This window comes from Pongo abelii, chromosome 7 (assembly GCF_028885655.2).
Source record: "Pongo abelii isolate AG06213 chromosome 7, NHGRI_mPonAbe1-v2.0_pri, whole genome shotgun sequence".
In the NCBI taxonomy this organism is placed as follows: domain Eukaryota; kingdom Metazoa; phylum Chordata; class Mammalia; order Primates; family Hominidae; genus Pongo; species Pongo abelii.
Window position 1 is genome coordinate 57270245 of NC_071992.2, and position 14383 is coordinate 57284627.

Sequence of the window (14383 nt, forward strand, 5' to 3'; positions counted from 1 at the left end):
TCAAATTGTTATACTACAGAGTGAAATACAGATTTTTAAAAATCAACGAATTTCTTTTAGAGATGGAATCTTGCTATGGCACCCATGGTGGAGTGCAGTAGCTATTCACAGGCATGTTCATGCCTCAGTACAGCCTCAAACTCCTGGGACCAAGTGATCCTCCTGCCTTAGCCTCCTGAGTAGCTGGGACTACAGCCGCACACCACCATGCCTGGATCAAAAGTTAATTTTTGAAGTTACTTCTGAAACATCATCCCATGACAGGCAAGGCTGAGCAGTTGTTCCACCCCTAAGTCTGTTTCTCTGGAGACTCCCACTAACAAGATCCTGAAAGAAATTAGAACAGATCTAAAAAGCATTGGGTCACAGATTGAGAAATATGTTTAAAAATTGAAACCACAGGCCAGGCCAGATGGCTCACATCTGTAATCTCAGCACTTTGGGAGGCCGAGGCAGGCAGATTACCTGAGGTCAGGAGTTTCAGACCAGCCTGACAAACATGGTGAAACCCCATCTCTACTAAAAATACAAAAAATTTGCTGGGCATGGTGGTGGGCACCTGTAATCCCAAACTTGGGAGGCTGAGGCAGGAGAATCACTTGAACCCAGGAGGCAGACGTTGCAGTGAGCCAAGACGGCGCCATTGCACTCCAGCCTGGGCAACAAGTGTGAAACTCTGTCTCAAAATAAATAAATACAAGTGAAAAATTGAAACCATGCACAAAGAATTGGGTTGTTTACTCAGTCAGGTTAAGAGTATGCAAGAATATCTTCAACCCAGTAAATAGAAAATCAATTGAACTACTTTTTTCAGGTAGAGGGATTTGGGAAATCCCTTAGCAATATCTTTTAAGTGGGTTCTTGAAGTTTCCTATACCCTAGTTCTCATCTAAACCTGAAACAACTTTCTCGTTTTCTCTTAAAAGTACCTCTTCTAAAAGACAATATTTTTTTCTTTTCTTTCCTTCTTTCTTTCTTTTTCTTTCTTTCTCTCTTTCTTTCTTTTTTTTTTTTTTTTTTTTGATGGAGTCTCGTTCTGTTGCCCATGCTGAAGTACAGTGGCATGGTCTTGGCTCACTGCAACCTCTGCATTCCGGGTTCAAGTGATTCTCTTGCCTCAGCCTCCCGAGTAGCTGTTACTACAGGTGTGCACCACCACTACCTGGCTGATTTTTGTATTTTTCGTAGAGACAAGGTTTCACCATGTTGGCCAGGCTGGTCTCAAACTCCTGACCTCAAGTGATCCACCTGTCTCGGCCTTCTAAAATGCTGGGATTACAGTCATGAGTCACTGTGCCTGGCCAGACAATATTTCTATTTAATAGATTCAACAAACATTTGTTGGATATGAACTCTGCATCTGGTCTTTTATATGTGGTCCCTCAAAATATTCTGTAAAAAACAATGTTGCTCCAGAATACTTCAAAAAGTATCACCAATTTGCACATAGGAAAATGATGTTCAGAACGCACTAACCTTTAAAACTGGTCAGCCTTTGCACTAACCAGTTTTTCCTCCTCCCATCTTGTCCAACTCTTATCTATCCTTTTCTTTGCTGGTCATGTTACTTTAAGTGGACTTGTTCCACAAATACTGGTTAGGAAGTGGAAGATTTTATAAGTTAATAATAATAAAAAATCCAGTGCATTGTCTATGTAAGCCTTGCATTCTGATTTTATAATTCTGGTTGACATTGTTTATATTATTCTCATAAGTCTGCTTCTTTTTCCTTCCTCTAAGAACAACAAAATTTCACTCAGAACAAAAACAAAACAAGCTTGTCTTATTGACAAATGAATTGTCTGTATCAGTGAACAAATGTTTATTGAGTAGCTACTATATGTAAAGCAGTTAGAATATGATAATAAAATGATGAAGTCCCTGACCTCATGGGAATCTCAAACATCAATTAGTAATTATTAGTGTTATACATGCTGGGAAGCAGAGTAACATAGGAACATCTATTGCTTTCTTTTTTTCTTTTTCTTTTTAATAGCTCACCCTAAAAGTTAATGTTTCTATTTGTGCTTATGTGCATCAAATGAATTATTAAGAACTATATAATGCATTTATATAAAGAGTACAAAGTATGTGCAGAGAATACAAAGGCAACAGCTTGAGGCAGGAAGAATATATTACATTTCAGGAACTGTGATCTTGGAATCTCTCTGTCCATGTTATCTATTCTTTCAATGCTAGCAGCCCGTTGCCTGTTTAATTTTTTTCTTTTCTTTTCTTTTTCTTTCTTTTTTTTTTTTTGGAACAGAGTTTGGCTCTTGTTGCCTAAGCTAGAGTGTAATGGCCTGATCTTGGCTCACTCCAACGTCTGCCTCCTGAGTTCAAGCGATTCTGCTGCCTCAGCCTCCTGAGTAGCTGGAATTACTGGCGCCCACCAGCATGCCCAGCTAATTTTTGTATTTTTAGTAGAGACGGGGTTTTACCATGTTGGCCAGGCTGGTCTCGAACTCCTGACCTCAGGTGATCTGCTCGCCTTGGCCTTCCAAAGTGCTGGGATTACAGGAGTGAGCCACCACACCTGGCCTTGTTTCATTTTTTCCTGTTGGTTAATTATCTCTGTATGGATTTAGTAGAGATCTATGACATTTCTAGTATGACATTGCCGTCTTGATCAAATTTACTTATAAGTACTGTTCTTGCTTCAGCAGAGCAAGAGATTTACCATCTTTCTTTACATGCTGATTCCTCCATTACCATTTAATCTATTTCTTAGTATGTTTTTCTGACTATACTGTCGAGTTTAAGCTGCCTAGGTAAACACAGAATTACACAACATCCCGAGGTTTGTAAACTTAAATCTCTGTCATTTCTGGCCTTGTTAACAGTGTGGCTTATGAAACTGTGCTTGTTAATTTTATTTTATTAGATTACACAGTTCTTGAAGGTAGAGATCATCTCATGAAACATTGATAAACTTGATAACATAAAATACAGTGGAAATACCCTCAAGTCCTGTGAAGTCATTTAGTAATATTTTGTTCCAGGAAGAAAGAATTATTATTGTTTCTGCTCCAAAAATGACCAGAGATAAGTGATTTAATTTCAATATTTAAAATCAGGCAGGTATCTATAATTCTCATGTACTTTCTGTACCATAGAATAAATATGAGTGCTTATAAAATGCTGCAATATCTGAGGAGCATATTGTATTTCTAACAGCTAGTGACATACATATTTATGCTCATTGCTTTTAGACATATTAAGCAATCAAATATATACTCTTTATTGACTTATTGCTCATCTACAGTTTTGCTGTTTAGATGCAAAACACATTTTTCTTCAAAATTTTAGGACATTATGACAACTTCGGAAAAATTAAACATAATTTGGCTCTAGGAAAGAGTACTATGTTTTAATAATTTATTTATTTTTGAGACTGAGTCTTGCTGTTTTGCTCAAGCTGGAGTGCAGTCACCCAATCTTTGTGCATTGCAACCTCTGCCTCCCAGGTTCAAGCTATTCTCCTGCCTCAGCCTCCTGAGTAGCTGGAATTACAGGCACATACCACCACATCCAGCTAATTTTTGTCATTTTAGTGGAGACGGGGTTTCACCATGTTGGCCAGGCTAATCTCGAACTCCTGACCTCAAGTGATCCACGCACCTCAGCCTCCCAAAGTGCTGGGATTACAGGCATGAGCCACTGTGCCTGTTTTAATAATTTATAGATACATATATATCTTTAAAGTGTATCTTGAAAGAAAGTTTTTTTGGCAGTTAAGGGTTCAAACACCACCTCCACAAATATTGGAATTCTCATTCTGGCTTTGCTACTCTCCAGCTATGTGGCCTTCTACAGAAGCAGCTAGAGCTCTCTGAACCTCAATTTTCTCGTCTGTAAAATAAGGATAAGAATTGTACATAATTCACAGGGTTGGTGTGATGATGAAATAAGATATGATTTCTAGTTAAGCCTAAACAAATATTGCTTGATTTCATTTAGGTATTTATTTAGAAAATACTACCCAATGTGCAGTCACAGTTCTAAGTCTTTGTAAATATTAATTAACTAATTTTTTCATTTAATACTTCAATCTTCATAACCTTGTAAGGTAGGCAATTTTATTACATCTCTTTTATAGATGAGGAAACCAAGGGGCTGAGAGTTTAAGATAACTATTCGAGGTTAAAAGACAATACCAGAGCCAGGCTAGCAACCTGAGCCATTAGGCTCAATAACTCATTTTTAATTTTTTGAGACGGAGTTTTGCTCTTGTTTCTCAGGCTGGAGTGTAATGGCATAATCTCAGCTCACTGGAACCTCCGCCTCCTGGGTTCAAGTGATTATCCTGCCTCAGCCTCCCGAGTAGCTAGGATTACAAGCAGGCGTCACCACGCCTGGCTAATTTTGTATTTTTGGTAGAGATGGGGTTTCTCCATTTTGGTCAGGCTGGTCTTGAACTCCTGACCTCAGGTAATCTGCCTGTCTCAGCCTACCAAAGTGCTGAGATTACAGGCATGAGCCACCGTGCCCAGCCAATAATTCATATTCTTAAACAATGCTCCTTGTTTTATTTATATATTAATTCAACCAAGGTATTTAACTCCTACCATGTGTCAGAAAATGTCCTAGGCACTTGTATTATAAAGATAAAGATGTCTCCACCCTTGACAAGATCATAGTTTAGTGGTAAAAAAAAACTTGTGAACAAATAACTATAATACAATGTAGAAGACATGTGCAGTGGGCTATGTAAGCACAGTGGAGAGAAAGTTTATTGAAAGTTCTAACCTCCACATTTGAGGGACTGTGGGAGAGGTACACATGGACACACGCATTACATATGCCCAATAACTTAAACATTATAAATCAACTTTTACACAGCTACTCTTATAATGACAAAATTAAAAGTACATGTAAAGTTATGTTTTTTTGTGACCAAAAGTCAGTACAGTGTCAAATACAACTGATTTAAATATTCGTGGATAAATCTGTGTATTCAATTGAATATTTGGTAATGTTTAGGTGAGTAATAAAATAATTCATAAATAAATTTTATTTATTTCACAAATATATTTTTCTGGCCTTAATTTTAGCAAAATAGTGAATTACAATTTATAATCGAGATTTTTACATAATTTGTGTACTGTTGACAGTAATAATGTAAATACCTAAAATATACTTGTGTTCACAATGCATATAATTTTAACATTTTAAAATCAAATTTTGCCAGATGTGGTGGCTCACGCCTATAATCACAGCACTTTGGAAGGCTGAGGAGGGCAGATCACTTGAGGACAGGAGTTCGAGGCCAGCCTGGCCAACATGGTGAAACCCTGTTTCAACTAAAAATACAAAAATTAGCTGGGCGTGGTGGTTGCATACCTGTTATCCCAGCTACTCAGGAGGCTGAGGCACGAGACTTGCTTGAACATGGGAGACAGAGGTTGCAGTGAGCCAAGATCATGCCAGTGGAACCCAGCCTGGGCAACAGAGACTTTGTCTCTATAAATATATAAAGTAAAATAAAACAATACACAAAATTAAAAATTTGTCATTTTCATATTTTTTAAAAAATTTATTTTTATATCATCTATTAAAAATAAAATGTATGATATAAAAGTATTAAATAAGAAATTTAGAAAAATTAGTTAAACCTGAAATTTATAATTCAATTTTTTGAAAATTTAATTCCTTAGTATTTTTATAAAAATAAAACAATTCCTAATTCTAGCAATCAATGTCCATCTAGTTGCCAATTGGATTGATGTGTCACACATGTTACATCTAGACCAACTTACATGCACATTTAAGAGTAATACGAATTGCTTAAAATTTCAAAATATTCCTCAGCTGCCATATGCAACTGCTATGAATACTCATTCATTTTTGAGTATCTCTGGAACCATAAATTTGAGCACATAGACAAGAAAATGTGTACTTGGCTCTCTCTTCTGAGAACTGGGAATAACAGTTTATTTTGTAAGAATCTATTGCACATATGCTGTTTGAGGAAAATGATTACTGTGTCCTCTCTCTTGCCTAAGTGCTATTACTGCTTAAATCCTCCCCATACCCTGCAGCAGTCTCCATCTCCAGTATTGGCAGTGGCAGAACCCACAAAACCTTGCCTTGTTCAGACACAGTGGCCTTTTGTTTCAAGGACATAGGACTAAAGACTTGGAGAGAGGTATTTCCTTGGGACTGAATCATTTTAGTCATGACAACAGATATTTAGGGTTATGAGTTCTGCTGTGCCAGTCTGAGCATCAGATCCAAAAAGACAGTTATGTTTATATGTTCCTCAAGAAATTTATTTTTGTTTGTTTATGATGTGTGAGGTCCTCTGAAGTGCAGGGTTAGGTCTAAGGGTCTGTGTAACTATTTCTTATGGGACCAAAGAATTTTTTAGAATGAGACAGATATTTAGTTGCGTCTTGAAGAAGATATAGCACCGTGAGACATGTTACTGACTGTGCAAAGGCACTGAGGTATGTAGTGATGTAATCTGTTAAAGGAACTGCAGACATATCTGTGTGGCTGGAGCACAGGTTGCTTGAGGGAAGTACTGCGAGGTGAAGCAGGAGAGATAAGTTAGGACACATCCCAGAGGTCTCAAGAGCCATTTTAAGGAACTCGGAGTTTGTCCTAAATCAAAGAGGAACATAAAGGGTTTTATACAGGGAAATAGTTGATTATATTGAACCCTGGATGGGGGAGTATAATTAAGAGAAGGGCAACCATAGAGGCAGAGGCACCAATTAGGGTGGTGATTATCCCTGCAAGAAGCAAGGATGACTTTAATAATGATGTGTTAGTGGACTTGGAAATGATGAGGGAAGTTAAGAGGGATCCGGGATAAGTTGAGAGGCTGGGTGTCTGCATGAGGGTGGCACATTTTAGTTGTTTAATAAATGTTGTTTGGGTGAAGTTTGCTCGTTTCCAGTGCCTCCAGCATTTTAACTACACTATCACATACCCTTGTTAACTGTGGTTGATTTGCATACATTGTTTCAATACTTTGAATTGCAAAGTGGGTACATTCTTACCACTAAGAAAAGATTCATTCCAACAGAGTGGTGCCACAAAGTTCTCAGTGAAGCTGGTCTGTTACTGTTACACAGCTGTGTTCATTCCCATTATGAGCTCCTCGGGTCCAAGTTCATCTCACGGGTCCGTCAGGTCATAGATAACTGTGATATAATGTACAATGCTCATCAACAAGTTTTCTGTACACAGAAAAAAACCTGCCGTTCAGTTACCTTTCATAAGATTCTTTGTCCACATTGCCCAGTGGGGAACATTTGGAATCCTTTTAAAATTTTCCAAATAGACTGTAACTTCACAGAATGTTTCCTTTGTTCTTTAAAGTGCTGAATCATTTATTTTAAAATCAGGTTTAACCTAACACAACTTTAGATTTGGTTTGCTCTATTTGATTTCAAATAACCTTTCAAAACAGGTTGGGGGCAGATTTATAATAAATGTAGCTTGAACTTGGCTTGGAAATCTGATAATGGAAGGAAAAGGGACGATGTGGTTCTTATATCTCTTTTTAAAAGCCCTCCTTATTTACGCCTTTTCATAGCTGGGTCGACTACACTACTTGATGCAAACTCAATCCAAAATATAACCTGAGCTTAAACAAAGGGATTTGAGAAGCCTGCCCTAACAACTAGGAACTCCACACCTAGCCAACCCTCCTACTGCTATTGACCATGTGATCTGGTTCTAATAACTGCTTCTGTCCAATTCTGTGTATCTGAGTCCAGGAATTGTTAACCAAGGTTGTCTAAAATATGGACAATAACACACTTTTATCTATTTTTTTTTAAATACAGAAATTGAAGTCTGGTTCCTCAATCCCAACTTTGGGACTGGGACTCGATTTTGTGTCTACATTCTGTATTATCCCGCTGGTCTTGGCTTTTTTTCCAGGGCACACCATTATCTTGTGTCTGAATTTTTAACATGGACTTACCACTTTTTGTCTGTTGCATTATCTTTTACATATTTTAGTTTGTATGACAAGATGGTTTTTCTTCAATGGTATCTAATCTTCTTAAGTTAGGCCTATTCTTCTTGTGTATTCCTCATCCCAGGAGAAACGGCCGACAACAGCTTTCAAACCCTTCTATAGCATTCCAATTTGTTGAGCAGATTGATTGTATCCTGGAAGAGAGGCAAATTTGTAGCTCATACACCAGTAGAAAAACCTTGCTGGATAAATAGCAACAGGAAGTCGAAGTTAAATAATTATTCCTCTGCCTTCCTAGCATTTGGTTGTGTACATATTATAGTATGCATTTAATTCCAATTTGACTTACAGTTATTTAAGTCTCCCCCAATAGGATTGTAAGGTCCTTTATGACAGGGTCTATTCTTATTTGTTGCTGTATGCCCTGCAGCATGAGGGTAGTGCTTTCTAGGTGGTAAATGCATAGTAAATGGTTGAAAAAATAAAGACATAGAATAAAATTAGAATGTGTAAGATTCTCATTAGTAGGATCAGGGTCTTATTCATTTACCTGCTATATACTAATGTAATGTTTTCCACATGGTGAAATACCTAGTAAATGTTTGAATAGTAAAGATAGAATTAGAGTATCACTTTTCTAATGCATATTTACTCTTAAATTTTTTTCCTGCATAGAAATCAGCTGTCATATTGGCTTTCTGTGCTTGTTTTTTCACACAACGTATTATTCTGTTTTTTTTCTTGAAACGGAGTGTCACTCCGTCACCCGGGCTGGAGTGCAGTGGCACGATCTCCGCTCACTGCAACCTCTGCCTCCTGGATTCAAGTGATTCTCCTGCCTCAGCCTCCTGAGTAACTGGGATTACAGGCACCCACCATCACACCCAGCTTTTTTTTTGTATTTTTTAGTAGAGACAGGGTTTCACCATGTTGGCCAGGCTGGTCTTGAACTCCTGACCTCGTGATCCGCCTGCCTTGGCCTCCCAAAGTGTTGAGATTACAGTCGTGAGCCACCGTGCCCAGCCCGTATTATTCTTTTTTTATGGTGAGAACAGCTACATCTCTGTTCAAGTCAAATACATTGAGTGCCCACTGTATGCTTTAACTTCTCAAGTTCTTCAAGAGATACAAACATGAATGATAAGATGAATCACTGCCTTCCTTAATTTTTTCCTCTCATCTGCTCTTTTTGCATTCTATTATCTAAAAGAAGAGATATAGCTATTTGGGAAGTAGCGGCAGGAGGATCTCTTGAACCCAGGTTTGATGCTGCAGTGAGCTACGATCGCACCACTGCATTCCAGCCTGGGTGACAGAGTGAGACCCTATCTCTAAAAGAAGATAGGGTCTTTTTATATGTTTATCATATGCCTTATTATAGCTAGATCAACTACACTGCTTGATGCAAATTCAATCCTGCTGGTCTCCAAAACAAGAAAAAAAGAAGAGAGAAATCAAGTGCATCAAAATTATGAAACATGACAAAGGGAAAAAGCTTAGGTAGATGCTCATCTGATGTCCTGGGGGCAGTGCTATGCTGGGAAAGGCTTTTATCCAGCTGTGGGAACTTTCTAGAGGAGTGGCATTTGAAATCAACATGAAAGTATGGCCAGGATTTTGACTGAAGAAGTAAGAGACCATTGGAGAAGAGAAGAACATGAGTAGAGACAGAGAAGCAAAATATGTCTAGAGAATGTCAAATGGGTTTGTCAGGCTTAATGTACAAATAGCAAATAAGTGGGAGATTAGTCTTACAAGGTCAAGGTAGATGGAATACATATTATGAAATTTAGGGAACCTGTACTTAACTTGGGAAGACAGTGGAGAGCCATAACCATGTGTGCGTGCATGCATGAGAGTATGTGTATGTGTGTGTGTATGTGTGTGAGTAAGGAGAGAAAGAGAAAGATGGGGGTGAGGGGAGGGCTCCAAACCATAGCAGGTTATTAAAATCACTTGAGTATCTTGGAGAAAGATACCGAATCAGCCCAGATCTCTAGAGTGAGAATATTAAGGTGACTTCGGAAACTGTACTTAACAAAACCCCCAAAATTCCTCAGGTAATTTTTATTTCCCAGGTTTGGGAGTCAATTGTGGATTATAGATTACTGGCCAGGAAATTCTGTTCACTCATTTGTCAAAAGTCTATTGAGGCCAGGCTTGCAGTGGCTCATGCCTGTAATCCCAGCAATTTGGGAGGCCGAGGCAAGTGGATCACCTGAGGTCAGGAGTTCGAGACCAGCCTGGCCAACATGGAGAAACCCTGTTTCTACTAAATATACGAAAATTAGCTTGGCATGGTGGTGAGCACCTGTAGTCTCAGCTACTCCAGAGGCTGAGGCAGGAGAATTGCTTGAACCCGAGAGGCGGAGGTTGTCCTGAGCTGAGATTGCACCACTACACTCCAGCCTAGCGACAGGGTGAGACTTTGTCTCAAAAAATTAAAATTAAAATTAAAAAAAGTCTGTTGAACACCTACTGTGTATCAGACATTGTGTAATTACTGGAAATATAGAAAGGAAGACAACAGGCACCATCACTGATCTCATAGAATTTACAGCCTAGCAGGATTAACCAACACTAAATGAGTAATTACACAAATTATAACTGTACTAAGTACCATTGAGGAGAAGCACAGGGTACTGTGAGAAAACATAATGATGGGCCTGACAACTCTGGTTAGGGGAGATGACCCTGAGGAGGTAAAATTTTAATCAAAAGCTCAGGGGCTCAGTTAGGTGAAAGGTTTCAGAGTCACTGTAAGTAATTCAGAGTGAAATAATGACTTGAAATAGGGATGAGAGTGAATGGGGAGATGGATGAGCTTCCGTTTCTGTTTGCTTTGTCCAGTAAAATCAAGGGGAAAAATATGCCAAAGAAAATCATCAGAAAGTAAAGCAAAACGTGAGCTATCCTTTTGGCAGAACTATGGATTTCCCAAGTTTTTAATAAAATTGGTGCCATTTCCCAAGCACTTAATGCTTGGCTTGTGGGTGGTCTCTGGAATTGAGTCTTTGTTAACTTCTCCTTCAGTGCAACAGAAAATTATATTTCTGCTGAAATAAGGAATTTAAAGTTTATATACTCTTCTTGAACATTGCCAATGTACAAAAATACAAAAAAAAAAATCTTTTCTCAATTTTAGAAAGAAAATAAATACCTGAGAGGTCTCTCAACTCTAAAATATTTCTCTAGGTACAACTTCTTTATCTCTTGTTGAATCTTAGCTATCTAAGGAAGCAATAAATGTTTCCAGGAACTTCCATTTATATTCTTTTACATGTTATTTAAGCTGCAGAGCTTTCTGAGACTCTTCGTTTCTGCAGAAGTAACAAATGCTGCTGTTTAATCCATGTTCCACCTGAAAGCTTAGATTTCTTTTTGAGTTGATTTTCTGACTAACACAGTTAATTTTCTGATTAGTATAGGGATTTATTTTCCTGGAAATGGCTTAATGATTAGCTCTAGTATTTACAAAATAAAAATAACTTCCTGACCTGCTATTCAGTTCATATGGTGGGTGGAAGGAAAATGCTGTTTTTGATATTCAATTGACATACTAGGGTTCTACCATTAGAAATTTCAGGGAAAATTCAGATTTCAGAATTGGAAGTGTGTTTCTCAAATGAGCCCAGTTCTAAACTTTATCTAGATTCACCTAACTTTACTCCTAGCCCAATCTTTTTCCTCTCTCATCTTTAAAGAAGTGGTAACACATTTTAAAGTTTCCACCTGGTTCACAATGGCCTGTAAGCTGCATCTGCTCCTGCAACCTATCTTCCTAAATGTCAGTGAATTCAGTGGGATCTCCACCCCATTTCCAACCACAGTTGATAGGACCATAGCTGGGTCCCATCCAAGCCAGCTGCGGTCCTTTTCCTGGGAATATGGAACTGGGACTAGAAATACATCTCTTTCTTCATGTGGTAGGTATCATCATTGCTGTAAAAGAAAAATGTAGGAGGTAGCTTGTGACATAGGAAGTTTAGTCCAAGAACACTGCTCTTGATAATACAAAAAATGAGGAGGATAATGATAAGAAAAATATTATGTTTGAAAAATTAGAAGGAAGGGGTCACATCAGTCTCAGTGGTGACATTGATTAGGGCCATGGTTTATGGATTTCCACCATGACAAGCAGTCCCTGAGCTACAGGAAGCTCCTCCTGCCTCATCATTTCTGTGCACAGTGGGGCTGGTGGGAACCAGCTTTGAGAGAGCATCATGACCCGTGTTTTGAATAGTTTGAGATGTTCTTGTGCCATCTAAATGGAAATATCAAATAGGCATTGGACGTGGGCATTTGAAACAGTCTTGCATAAAAATGTAAATTTAAGATCATAAACCTGATAAAAGGTTACATAGCCTTTGAAGCCAAAGTTATGGATAAGCAAACCTTATTATAGCAAGTTTAAAATTTTGCCACTTAACTCTTTTTTTTTTTACATTGAACCTATGGTTTTTTGTTACATGATTTTTTATAATAAGACTTCTTCTGGAACACACCCTTTGTATTAATAGTGAACAGATGGTACCAATTTATGCTCTTCTCAGCAACTTATGACAGTTCTTATTTCTTTGCATCATTGACAGCACTGTGTATTATTTAAAAATCTTTAGTGATTTAAAGAATGTAAAGATTGATAGAGCATTATTTTAATCTGTACTTCTTTAAGTTGGGTCATTTAAAAATGTATTTATTTATTATTTGTATTTCTTCTTTACTAAATTGCCTCTTTATGTCTTCTTGACATTTTCTCTTGGAAATTCAATTTTTATGTTAAAACTTGTGAAAGCTTTTTACATAGTGAGGACATTGTTCCTGTAGATGCCATTTATATTGAAACATTATTCCCAGTTGTCATTTTCCTTTTTATTGAATTTTTTTATTGTTGCTGCTTTTACCAACATATTTAATTTTTCACAGTTCAATCAATTATTCTGCCATTTCCTGGGTTTGCCTTTGGTGTTTTTGAATAAAATTCTCCTACCAGATATTATTTAAATATTTATGTATTTTCTAGCATATTAATGATTTCCTTGAAAAATTTAACCCGTCTTGGACATATTTTGATATATGAGATCAGGTTCTAACTATTTTTTTTAAGTAGATAAATGTTATTCTAGCAGAGTATGATTCTGTTATGCATGTTTGCTTCTGCTGGTGATTTAGATAATCTAATAACATAGTAGAAGGTAACATACCCAAATAGCATAACATGCTTCTACCTGTAAGGGGTATTAAAATATTTATTAATGACTTGGGATAGATATACTCTAGTTTTTGAGAGAAAAAAATAAAGCCATTTAAAGTTTGTTCCTCTGTAACATAACTGCTATTTCTGTCTTCTCATAGTTAGGGGATTAGCATACAAGATGCCATTGTGAGAAAACTCTAGTTATTGGGGGAACCTGCCCCCAATATTTCAACGTAGGTTCTTTCTATTTTCCATAAGTGTCAGCTGGCTGAGAAACAAAGAGAAAGAGTACAAAGAGAGGAATTTTAGAGCTGGGCTGCTGGAGGTGACATCACATATTGGTAGGACTGCAATGCCCACCTGAGCCTCAAACCAGCAAGTTTTTTTATTAAGGGTTTCAAAAGGGGAGGGGATGTAAGAACAGGTAGTAGGTACAAAGATCACATGCTTCAAAGGGCAAAAAGCAGAACTACTAATAAAGGTCTAACAAAGATCACAGGCTTCTGAGGGAACGGGACAAAGGGCAAAAGCACTGATAAGGGTCCAACAAAGATCACAAGGCAAAGGGCAAAAGCAGAACTACTGTTAAGGGTCTATGTTCAGCGGTGCACATATTGTCTTGATAAACATCTTAAACAACAGAAAATAGGGTTTGAGAGAAGAGAACCGGTCTGACCACAAATTTACCAGGGTGGAGATTTTCCCCACCCTAGTAAGCCTGAGGGTACTGCAGTATCTCAGTCCTTATCTCAACTGCACAAGACAGACATTCCCAGAGTGGTCATTTATAGACCTCCCTCCAGGAATGCATTCCTTTCCCAGGGTATTAATATTAATATTCTTTGCTAGGAAAATAGTTTTACGATACCTTCCCTACTTGCACGTCCATTTATAGGCTGTCTGCAAGAAGAAAAATATGGCTCTTTTTGCCCGATCCTGCAGGCAGTCAGACCTTATGGTTGTCTTCCCTTGTTCCCTAAAAATCGCTGTTATTCTGTTCTTTTTCAAGGTGCACGGATTTCATATTGTTCAAACACACATGTTTTACAATCAGTTTGTACAGTTAACACAATTATCACAGTGGTCATGAGGTGATGTACATCCTCAGTTTATGAAGATAACAGGATTAAGAGATTAAAGTAAAACAAGCGTAAGAAATTATAAAAGTATTATTTGGGAACTGATAAATGTCTGTATTAAAATGAAATTTTCACAATTTATGTTCCTCTGTCATGGCTCCAGCTGGTCCC